Source organism: Mobula birostris, chromosome 12 (genome assembly GCF_030028105.1).
Source record: "Mobula birostris isolate sMobBir1 chromosome 12, sMobBir1.hap1, whole genome shotgun sequence".
Taxonomy (NCBI): Eukaryota; Metazoa; Chordata; class Chondrichthyes; order Myliobatiformes; family Myliobatidae; genus Mobula; species Mobula birostris.
Window position 1 is genome coordinate 107,260,845 of NC_092381.1, and position 12,468 is coordinate 107,273,312.

Here is a 12,468-nt window from a genome sequence, read left to right on the forward strand (position 1 = left end):
TGGAAGATTGGTTTGTGTGATGTGCTACGCCGTGTTCACGATCTTCTGCAGCTTCTTCCAGTCTTGGACAGGACAACTTCCATACCAGGTTGTGATGCACCCTAGAAGAATGCTTTCTACGGTGCATCTGTAAAAATTAGTAACTCTCACACTTGGGAATGTGTAAACCCAGTGGCACCGGAACCTGGAAATGAACCCAGATCTCCGGACCTGTGAGGCAGCTGAGTTCCCATATCCTCCACACCTACCCAGTGCACAGTGTGCAAGAACCCTCTGGTCCCTGGGGCTGTGTCTGCTGCAGAGGTCCACAAGCTTGTGGGAGAGGAGAACTCCTCTGCTGTACATCCCAGGCTGAATCTTTATCACCAGTTTACACCTCCCCAGCTCCACTGTCTAGTCAGAATCAGAACATTTCATTGATATATTAAAGAACAATGCCTCAAAGGCGGCATCCATCATTAAAGACCTCATCACCCAGGACATGCCCTCTTCCCATCGCTACCATCAGGGAGGAGGTACAGGAGCCCGAAGACACACACTCAATGATTCAGGAACAGCTTCTTCCTCTCTGCCCTCCGATTTCTGAATGAACATTGAACTCATGAACACTACCTCACTACTTTTCTATTTCTATTTTTGCACTAATTATTGAAATATATATAGTAACTCATGTTTTTTAAAATATATGTTGTTATCATGTATTGCCTTGTGCTGCTGCTGCAAAGTTCACAGATTTCATAACACAATGCTGGTGATTCTAAACCTGATGTATGGCATGAAATTTATTTTGCGACAGCAGTACAGCACAATGAAAATACTATAAATTACAGTTAGAAATATATATTGCCCTACTCATTTAATTCAAAAAGAGAACAAGAACAGTGAGTTAGTGTTCATAGACTATTCAGAAGTCTGTTGGTGAAGGAGAAGAAACTGTTCCTAAAACATTGAGTGTGTGTCTTCAGTACAGTGCAATACGTAATAAAAACCTACAAATTACAATTAAAAAATATATATTTTAATTTGAATTAAACATCTAGTGCAAAAAGTGAGAAACAAATGAAAAAGTAGTAAGGTGGTGTTTGAGGGTTTATTGTCCATTCAGAAATCGGATGGCAGAGGGGAAAAGCCGTTCCTGAATCACTGAGTGTGTGTCTTTGGGCTCCTGTGCCACCACCTTGATGGCAGCTGTGAGAAGAGGGCATGTCCTGGGTGATGGGCATTCTTGATAATGGATACCAGCTCTTTGAGGCACTGTCTTTTGAAGATGTCCTAGATGCTGTGGGGGGCTAGTGCCCATGATGGAGCTGACTGTGTCTACAACCATCTTCAGCTTGTTCCTCATCATCATCGTGTGTTGCGTCTTACTGTCATGCTTTCCTGTCATGTGCAAAAGTATTGAGGTACCATTCAGAAATCGGATGGCAGAGGGGAAGAAGTTGTTTGTGCCTTCAGGCTGTACCTCGTCCCTGGTGGTAGCTATGAGAGGGGGTCATGTCCTGGGTGAGAGGGGTGGAGTCCTTAATGCTGGACGGTGCCTTTTTGAGGTATTGCCTTTCGAAGATGTCCTTGATACTCAGGAGGCTGGTATCCGTGATGGAGCAGGCTGAGCTCACAACCTTCTGCAGCATCTTATACAAAAATAGTCAGGTACCATTCAGAAATCTGACGGCAGAGGGGAAGAAGTTGTTCCTAAAAGGTTGAGTGTGTGTCTTCAGGCTCCTGTACCCCCTCCCTAATGGTAGTATTGAGTAATGCTGATGTCAGGCTGTCCCCTCACTACTGAGTGCTGTCCTGTCCAGGGGAAGGAGAGAGAGCACAAGCCCTCCTTCAACATCAGTGGACTGAGAAATGGGCAGGTGGAACTTATTGTAGACAAGTATGAGGTGTTGAATTTTTGGTAGGACAAACCGGGGTAGGCCTTTTAGGGTAGTGAAGAGTGCAGTAGATCAAAGAGCTCTGGGAATACAGGTACACAATTCATTGAAAGTGGCATCACAGGTAGATAGGGTCATAAAGAAAGCTTTTGGCACATTGGCCTTCATAAATCAATGTATTGAGTACAGGAGATGCCATGTTGAAGTTGTATAGGAGACTGGTGAGACCTAATTTTGGGTATTGTGTGCAGTTTTGGTCACCTGCCTGCAGAAAAGATGTAAATAAGAATGGAAGAATAAAGAGAAAATTCACAAGGATGTTGCTGAGTCTGGAGGATTCGAGTTATCAGGAGAGATTGAATAGGTTAGGACCTTATTCCTTGGAACATAGTTTGAGAGAAGATTTGATTGAGATATACAAAATTACGAGGAGATAGAGTAAATGCAAGCAGGCTTTTTCCAGTGAGGTTGGGTGGGACTACAATCAGAGTTCATTGGTTAAGGGTGAAAGGTGAAAAGTTCAAGGGGAAATTGAGGGGAAGCATCTTCACTCAGAGGGTCGTAAGAGTGTGGAACGAGCTGCTAGCACATGCGGTGCATGCAAGCTTGATTTCAACATTTAAGAGAAGTTTGGGGAGGTCCTGGTGCAGGTCAATGTGAGTATGCTTTTTAAATGGTTTGGTATGGTCTAGATGGGCTGCAGGGCCTATTCCTGTGCTGTACTTTTCTATGACTCTATCAGCCACAAACCTGTAACTCCTCCTTGAGTCTCAGCTGTCCGTCTGACTTCCAGCGACCAGTTCAGGAGCTTTGTGTTCACTGCCATCAGTTCTTGGTTTCTTGTCGTTTATTCTGTTCGCATCAAATTGGCTGATGGGCGATATCTTGCTCCAGCTGTCTGAATTTCCTCCAGGGAAATGCTGAAGGTGAATCATTTGATGTTCAGACAACACGCTCTGCTTTCTTTTTCTCTCTTCGGAAGAATTGCCGGTGACAGGATTATAAACTGTTCTTGCAGCCAAGAATGAGGTTTATTGACAGCAGTCTCTGCGTATTCCTGGAGGAGCCAGCTGCCATTTCAGAGCGGTGCCAGGCTGAGTCACGAATTTTTAACGGAGCTTCCTAGTTGCGATCAAGTTCTACACCGCTTCCCTTTCTGGCATTTAATTTGCGTCCGAGATGCCTAGCGTGAATTTGGCAGGCAGCGTGAGTCCCTCCCCCCCGCTCCCTGGGGTGTTCAGATCCTGTAACGAGATCTGTTGCTCTGTGAGGATCTTGCCCAGGTCCAAGTTCTCGGCAGACAACACCCCCCTCCCCTGCCCCCCCCCCCACTTCCTCCTCAAAATATTTAACCACAGAATGTAAAAAATGTGAAGCTCCTGGTCTTGCAAGGAGCTGAGAGAGGGCTGGTCTGGGTCAGGCAGTGGGAAAGTGAAGAACTCTCTTTGGGTAAATGTTGACACATGGACAGCTAGTGGGTGGAAGGTTTATTTTTCCTGAAGTGTCTTCCCCAAAACGGCAACATCCCAAAGTTTTCCACACCAGTGAGATCCGTTGAAATGTGGTCTGTGTGGCAAAGTGGCAGCTCTTTACCTCGTTCTCGATATTTATTGCTTATTTATTTGTTATTCTTTTTCTTTTTGTATTTGCACAGTGTCTCTGCACAAGTTGTTTGACCGCCTTGGGTGTGGTCTATCATTGATTCTATTGTGTTTCTTTGTATTTAACGTGAATATCCACAAGAATACGAATCTCAGGGTTGTGAAACGTGACATTTATGTACTTTGATTATAAATTTACTTTGAACTTTAAGAAGGTACAACAGTACCTCCACTTCCTGAGGAGATTGGGACAAGCGAGACCTCCCCTCCCACCTTGTCTGAATTTTGCCGGAGCACCGTTGAGAGCACCCTGCAATCTCCCTCTGGTCTGGGCAGCCGAGCATTGGACCGGAAGCCCCTACAAAGGAATGTGAGAGTGGCTGAGAGGATCATAGGGGTCTCCCACCATTCATCAGGGATGTTTATCAGGGCCCTTAGTATTATCATGGATCCCACCCACCCATCCAGCATCCTCTGACTTTCTGCCACCAGGCAGGAACTCCGATGCATAAAGACAAGAACGGTCAGGATGGGAAACAGCTTCTTCCCTCAGGCCGTTAGGCTCCTGGACTCCCTGCTGCGTCACTTTCGAAGTGTCACTGGATAATTTGTACTGTAGCCTGCAATATTTAATTTATGCACTTTACTTTGTATGTCTATGTGTGATTCATTTGTAGATTTAATTACTTTCCTAAGTTATTGTGTGCTGTGTACTACCGTGCTTTACACCCTGGTCCAGAGAAACGTTGTCTCGTTTGATGGTGTACGTTTATATAGTTAAATGGCAATAAACTTGAAGACAGCAGCCAAACTGTGATCAGTAAAAGCAGTGATGTAATTCTGAAACTTTATCAGGCATTGGTTAGACCACATTTGAGAATCAGGTTTATTATCACCGACATGTGTCATAAAACTTCTTGTTTTGCGGCAGCAGTATATTGCGAGACAATAAAGTATGAAGTGCTTAGGCGTGTACTCTATAAGCAGCCTGGGTGCCTAAGACTTCTGTACAGTGCTGTAGTAGTTTTATGTATTGCATTGTACTGCTGCTGTGGGGTGGGGGAAAAAAAAACATTTCATAATGTATGTGAGTGATGATAAACCTGATTTTGATATGAGTCTCCACTGTGGACTGAGTGTGGGAACTGTGGTTGGGAAAAGGGGATGTCCCTTTAAGTTTGAACTGTTCAGGTGCAGCAACCCAGTGCTTCAGGGAGTGCCAGTACAGCTTGTATTCTTCGTCTCCAGAGTGACTCTCAAACCCACAGACTTCTGACTCAGTGAGATTGCTGCCTGCTGAATCATGCTGTTAAAAGGGGGTTTGCAAAGAAGCTTGGCATTGTGAACTTCTGGGGCATTCCTTGGTTAGTAAGGAGCAGTGCATACATCGAAGGTAAACCGTTCTAGGTGCATATCACCACTGAACTCGGAATAAGATGAATAAATGTGCTCAGTGCTGAGAAGGTAGTTCATCCAGAGTTAGTCCTACAAACTATTCTTTTCCCTGTATGTATCTCATAACTTTTATCAAAGTTACTGTCACCCATCTGTGCAGTGTGACCCAGCTTACAGCAATGCACTGTCTTTTTTTTAAAGAGAGCCTCCCCTTTCCCTTTGCATGACTTTTGTCTGGAATTTCAGGGTTATTGTGAGTTGTGCCCTCACTGCAGGTGAGGGAAACGTTTTGCCTGTGGAGTGGGTTTTTGACTCCCATCCCAGCCCCACAGATGAAAGATCAGGAGCTTGTGATGCCCCTTCACCTACCCTCTTGGGTGGAGAGAAAGCAGCTTATTCAAATTGATAAACTCTAGGTTCGGCAGATGCTGTAAGTCTAAAGCAACGCTCAAAATGCTGGAAGAACTCAGCAGATCGGTCAGCATCTGTGAAAAGGAATGAAGATCAATGTTTCGGGCCGAGAAACTTCATTAAGTTTGTGTCATGTAAAGACTCGTGAAATAAAACCCTCTCCATTGTCGCTACTTAATCATAACACAACGACTCTTTCCTCTAGTCCCTCACTCAGCCCTGAATACAGCTCTCTCTTTCCAATGGACCCTTGCTCGGTCCTGAGCCTTGCTCAGAAGAAAGTATTTCCTTAGGAGTCTGCAGAAATTCAGCATGCCATCTAAAACTTTGTCAAACTTCTATAGATGTGTAATTGACAGTGTATTGACTGGTTGCATCACAGCCTGGTATGGAAGCACCAATGCTTTTGAATGGAAATCCTACAAAAAGTCAGTGGATTTGGCCAGGTTCATCACGGGTAAAGCCCCCCAACCATTGGGCACACCTCCATGGAACGCTGTCATTGGAAAGCAGCATCCATCATCAGAGATCCTCACCACCCAGGACATGCTCTCTTGTTGCTGCCATCAGGTAGAAAGTACAAAAATCTCAGAATTCACGCTACCAGATTCAGGAACAGTTACTACCCGTCAACCAAAATGCTCTTGAATAAAATGGGATGACTGCACTCGCTTCTCCATCACTGAGATGTTCCCACAACCAATGATCTCACTTTAAGGACTCTTTATCTCATCATCTCAAGTTCTTGTTCTTTATTGCTATTTATTGATATTTGCAGTTGCACAGTTTGTTGCCTTCTGCACTCTGGTTGATCTTTCATTGATCCTAGATTTATTGAGTATGCCCACAGGAAAGTGAACCTCAGGGTTGTATGCGGTAACAATCCAGAGCAACGCACACAAAAGTACAAGAGAAGTGGCTCATCTGGAGTATTGCATACTGATCTGGTCACCCCACTATAGGAAGGATGTTGAGGCTTCGGAGAGGGTGCAGAAGAGGTTTACCAGGATGCTGCCTGGTTTAGAGGGAAGCTGCTATCACGAGAGGCTGGATAACCTTTGGCTGTTTTCTCTGGAGTACCGGACGCTAAGCGAGCGGGCAATCTGATAGAGGTTTGTAAGATTATGAGAGGCACAGATAGAGTGGACAGGGAGTATCTGTTTCCCAGGGTTGAAATGTCTAATACTAGAGGGCCGCATTGAACGTGAGAAGGGGGTAGGTTGAAGGGGGATGTGAGGGGTAAGTTTTTTTACTCGGGGAGTGGTGGATGCCTGGTATGGTGGCAGAGGCAAATACATTAGAGGCTTTTAAAAGACATTTAGATAGACATATGGATATGAGGAAGATGGAGGGATATGGACATTGTGTAGGTAGGAGGGATTAGTGTTTGGGTGTTTTTGATTTGCTTTTTTAGTTGGTTTGGCACAACATTGTGTGCTGAATGGCCTGTTCCTGTGCTGTACTCTTCTATGTTCTATGTGTCAACTTTGTTAATAAAATTTATAGTTTACTCTGAAATCCACTTCCAAAAATCTCCATAAAGCCAGCATTCTAGTCTTGCTACAGCCTTTCGTGACTCAGCATCAATGTTTGTCTGTCAAAGTACCTTGAGGTGTTTATCTGGCCACGAAAAGGACTATGCCAAAGTGGTTTCCATCCGAATGTGGAGGTTGAGCTCTCAGTCTATTTCGGTTCATCTCTTGAGTCAGGAGGTTTTGAGGTGTTTTTATCTGTGTTCACGCAATGTCATCATTGTGTGCCATGTTGTATGACATGGGCGATCATGGTCTTTTCCATCTGCTTATTCTGTTCTCTTTCTATAACCATGATTGTTCTTAGCAAATTTTTCCACAGAAGTGGTTTGCCATTACTGCCTTCTGGGCAGTGTCTGTACAAGACGGGTGACCCCGGCCATTATCAATACTCTTCAGAGATTGTCTGCCTGGTGTCAGTGGTCACATAACCAGGACTTGTGATATGCATTGGCTGCTCATACGACCATCCACCACCTGCTTCCATGGCTTCATGTGGCCCTGATATGGTGTAGGGGGAAGGGGGCTAAGCAGGTGATGCACATTGCCCAAGGGTGACCTGCAGGTTAGCAGAGGGAAGGAGCGCCTCACATCACCCTCCTCCACGCCCCTCCCATCTCCCCTCGCCCCCGGCAATATGTTCCAGGCACCCACCACTCTTCCAGCATCTGAGACAACCAAATAAACTTACCTTGCATGTGGCTTGAGCAAAGTTTAGGCAGCTGCAACTTGACTTCCCAATCTTAATGGTCAATATACAACATAGAATGTTACAGCACAGTACAGGCTCTTTGGCCCACATTGTATTGACCTTTGAACCTACACTGAGGTCAATCTAACCCTTCACCTGTACATAATCCTCAATTTTTCTGTTATCCCTGTGCCTGTCTAAGAGATTCTTAAATGTTCCTACTGTATCTGCCTCTACCACCACCCCTGTCAGGGTGTTCCATATACCCACTACTGTCTGTTTTTTATATCTCCCCTATACTTTCCTCCAACCACCTTAAAATTATACCCCCTCATTTTAGACATTTCTGCCCTGGGTAAAACCCTCTGGCTGCCACTTTTATCATCGTGTACGGCTCTATCAATATCACAACCAATGAACGTCATAAGCCTTCTTTTCCAGCCTTTCTACTTCTGTTACTATTTTCAGGGAGTGATGAATGTGCACCCCAAAACACCTCTGTACATTGCAGCTTATATGTTTACTGTACACTTTTACAGAAGAAGCAACAGCGTACACTATCGGGATAAAACTCCATCTGCCATTTCTCTGCTCACATTCCAACAGATCTATGACAGCCTCTCTTACCATCTTCAATGCCATCAATATTCCTTTCATCTGCAAACTTACTCATAAGTCAACCTACAGTACTGAGCAAAAGTCTTAGTCACATACAGTGGCATGTAAAAGTTTGGGCACCCCAGTCAAAGTTTCTGTTACTGTGAATAGCTAAGCGAGTAAAAGATGAACTGATTTCCAAAAGGCATGAAGTTAAAGATGACACATTTCTTAATATTTTAAGCAAGATTGCTTTTTTTATTTCCATCTTTTACAGTTTCAAAATAACAAAAAAGGAAAAGGACGCGAAGCAAAAGTTTGGGCACCCTGCATGGTCAGTACTTAGTAACACCCCCTTTGGCAAGTATCACAGCTTGTAAACGCTTTTGGTAGCCAGCTAAGAGTCTTTCAGTTCTTGTTTGGGGGATTTTCGCCCATTCTTCTTTGCAAAAGGCTTCTAGTTCTGTGAGATTCTTGGGCCGTCTTGCATGCACTGCTCTTTTGAGGTCTAGCCATAGATTCTCGATGATGTTTAGGTCAGGGGACTGTGAGGGCCATGGCAAAACCTTCAGCTTACGCCTCTTGAGATAGTCCATTGTGGATTTTGAGGTGTGTTTAGGATCATTATCCTGTTGTAGAATCCATCCTCTTTTGATCTTCAGCTTTTTTACAGACGGTGTGATGTTTGCTTCCAGAATTTGCTGGTATTTAATTGAATTCATTCTTCCCTCTACCAGTGAAATGTTCCCTGTGCCACTAGCTGCAACACAAGCCCAAAGCATGATCGATCCACCCCTGTGCTTAACAGTTGGAGAGGGATTCTTTTCATGAAATTCTGCACCCTTTTTTCTCCAAACATACCTTTGCTCATTGCAGCCAAAAAGTTCTATTCGAAAGGTTTAAAGGAACATCTAAACAAGCCTGATGCATTTTGGAAACAAGTCCTGTGGACTGATGAAGTTAAAATAGAACTTCTTGGCCACAATGAGCAAAGGTATGTCTGCAGAAAAAAGGGTGCAGAATTTCATGAAAGGAACACCTCTCCAACTGTTAAGCACGGGGGTGGATCAATCATGCTTTGGGCTTGTGTTGCAGCCTGTGGCACGGGGAACATTTACTGGTAGAGGGAAGAATGAATTCAATTAAATACCAGCAAATTCTGGAAGCAAACATCACACCGCCCGTAAAAAAAAAGCCGAAGATGAAAAGAGGATGGCTTCTACAACAGGATAATGATCCTAAACGCACCTCAAAATCCACAATGGACTACCTCAAGAGGCGCAAGCTGAAGGTTTTGCCATGGCCCTTGCAGTCCCTCGACCTAAACATCATCGAGAATCTGTGGATAGACCTCAAAAGAGCAGTGTATGCAAGACAGCCCAAGAATCTCACAGAACTAGGAGCCTTTTGCAATGAAGAATGGGAGAAAATCCACCAAACAAGAATTGAAAGACTCTTAGCTGGCTACAGAAAGCATTTACAAGCTGTGATACTTGCCAAAGGGGGTGTTACTAAGTACTGACCATGCAGGGTGCCCAAACTTTTGCTTTAGGCCCTTTTCCTTTTTTGTTATTTTGAAACTGTAAAAGATGAAAACTTTTTTATTTCCTTGCTTAAAATATTAAAGAAATGTGTCATCTTTAACCTTGTGCCTTTTGGAAATCAGTTCATCTTTTACTCTTGCTTAGCTATTTATTCACAGTAACGGAAATTTTGACCAGGGGTGCCCAAACCTTCGCATGCCAGTGTGTGTGTGTGTGTGTGTGTGTGTGATACTTATGATATTAAGACTTTTCCACAGTACTGTAATAATTTTATATATTGCACTATACTGCTGCAAAAAAGAATCTCATCACACATCATAAACCTGATTCTGATATAGGACTCTATTGTGCACTGAGAGTGGAAAGGGGGCTGGGAGAGGGGAATCATTGTTGGGAAAGGGGGGAAGGGAGGGGGGAGCAGGAGGCATTGAAGAGACATTCTGTAATGGTGAATAAACCAATTGTTTGGAATCAAATGACCTTGCCTGGTGTCTTAAAGCTGAGTGTTTCTACACCCACGTCTCCCCTGGCACTCCTCTGCCACCCATCCCACACCCCATCCACGGCACTCCACCCTCACCATTCCTAATGCCCTTTGCTCCCACCAGATTTACAAACTCTGCTCCACAAAACGTCTTGGGCAGCCTAGCTATATATCTATATAATATCAAACCATTCCTCCTAATGGTTCGAATGATGAGTTCGGAGAAGGACATAAAGATATGGAAGGCGCTGGCGTGGACAGCTATGAATGACATGAAGGAAATCTGGAAGTCGAACCTGACCGGAGGGCTTAAAAAGAGGATTTTCATAGCAGTCATAGAGTCCATTCTCACGTACGGATGCGAGTCATGGACACTCACCAAGACGATGCAAAGGTCTCCAGATGGTTGCTATACACGAGTGCTCCGGATGATTCTTGACATGAGGTGGCAACAGCACATGACAAACGTCGAGCTCTATAACGACCTACCGATGCTCACCACTAAAATCGAGGTGAGAAGACTGCAACTGGCGGGGCACTGTCTACGCCACCCCGAGCTACCTGCCAGCCTAGTCATCATATGGGAGCCCAAGCACGGGAGGATGAACCCTGGGTGCCCTCCCAAGACTATGATCAACACGCTCCTAGAAGACAGCAGTGCGGCTAATGTAAATGAACTGAACAGACTGATGAGGGAGAGGGAGAAGTGGAGAATCCGTCATCGTGCCTGACGCCGGCCCCCTAGGCCTGAGTCGACGTAGTAGTATTCCTCCTAATCTGTGAACCATAATCTCATCTGACCAGCTGCTATGGCACTCTGGCAGGTGTTGCGAGCAAGAGTTTGGGGTGAACTAGTTTCCCTGGTCCAAGATGTACAACGAACTGCCAGTCGGGTGTGCTGATGCTATGGAACTAGGTGGAATTGAGACTTGGGAGGAATAAGTTAAGACCATAAGACATAGGAGCAGAATTAGGCCATTTGGCCCATCAAGGCTGCTCTGCTATTTCATCATGGCTGATCCATTTTCCCTCTCAGACACAATCCCTTGCCTTCTCCCCATAACCATGGCAGATGGAGTTCAACCCAGAAAAGTGTGAGGTGGTTTATTTTGGTAGGTCAAATATGATGGCAAAATATCGTATTAATGTTAAGACTCTTGGCAGTGTGGAAGATCAGAGGGATCTTGGGGTCTGAGTCCATAGGACACTCAAAGCTGCTGCGCAGGTTGACTCTGTGGTTAAGAAGGCTTACGGTGTATTGGCCTTCATCAATCGTGGAATTGAATTTAGGAGCTGAGGTAATGTTGCAGCTATATAGGACCCTGGTCAGACCCCACTTGGAGTACTGTGCTCAGTTTTGGTCACCTCACTACAGGAAGGATGTGGAAACCATAGTCTTTGTCATACTTTACTGATCCCGGGGGAAATTGGTTTTCATTACAGTTGCACCATAAATAATAAATAGTAATAGAACCATAAATAGTTAAATAGTAATATGTAAATTATGCCAGTAAATTATGAAATAAGTCCAGGACCAGCCTATTGGCTCAGGGTGTGTGACCCTCCAAGAAAGGAGTTGTAAACTTTGATGGCCACAGGCAGGAATGACTTCCTATGATGCTCTGTGTTGCATCTTGGTGGAATGAGTCTCTGACTAAATGTACTCCTGTGTCCACCCAGTACATTATGTAGTGGATGGGAGACATTGACCAAGATGGCATGCAACTTGGACAGCATCCTCTTTTCAGACACCACCGTCAGAGAGTCCAGTTCCATCCCCACAACATCACTGGCCTTACGAATGAGTTTGTTGATTCTGTTGGTGTCTGCTACCCTCAGCCTGCTGCCCCAGCACACAACAGCAAACATGATAAATAGCACTGGCCACCACAGACTCGTAGAACATCCTCAGCCTCGTTCGGCAGATGTTAAAGGACCTCAGTCTCCTCAGGAAATAGAGACGGCTCTGTCCCTTCTTGTAGACAGCCTCAGTGTCTCAATGTTTTTCTCAGTGTCCAGTTTATTGTCAATTCGTATCCCCAGGTATTTGTAATCCTCCACCATGTCCACACTGACCCCCGGATGGAAACAGAGGTCACCGGTACCTTAGCTCTCCTCAGGTCTACCACCAGCTCCTTAGAAAGGGTGCAGAGAGGATTTACAAGGATGTTGCCTGGATAGGGAAGCATGCCTTATGAGGATAGGTTGAGTGAATTCGGCCTTTTCTCCTTGGAGCGATGGAGGATGAGAGATGATCTGATAGATGTGTATAAGATGATGAGAGGCATTGATTGTGTGGATAGTCAGAGGCTTTTTCCCAAGGCTGAAATAGCTAT

The 12,468-nt window shown here is 44.8% G+C and overlaps 1 protein-coding gene across 10 annotated transcripts in view; it reads left to right on the plus strand.

Annotated features, from left to right (window-relative positions):
• The window catches only part of LOC140206167 (BRD4-interacting chromatin-remodeling complex-associated protein-like), a 177,252-nt gene that overhangs the window by 33,648 nt on the left and 131,136 nt on the right, over positions 1–12,468 (plus strand). The window lies entirely within an intron of this gene.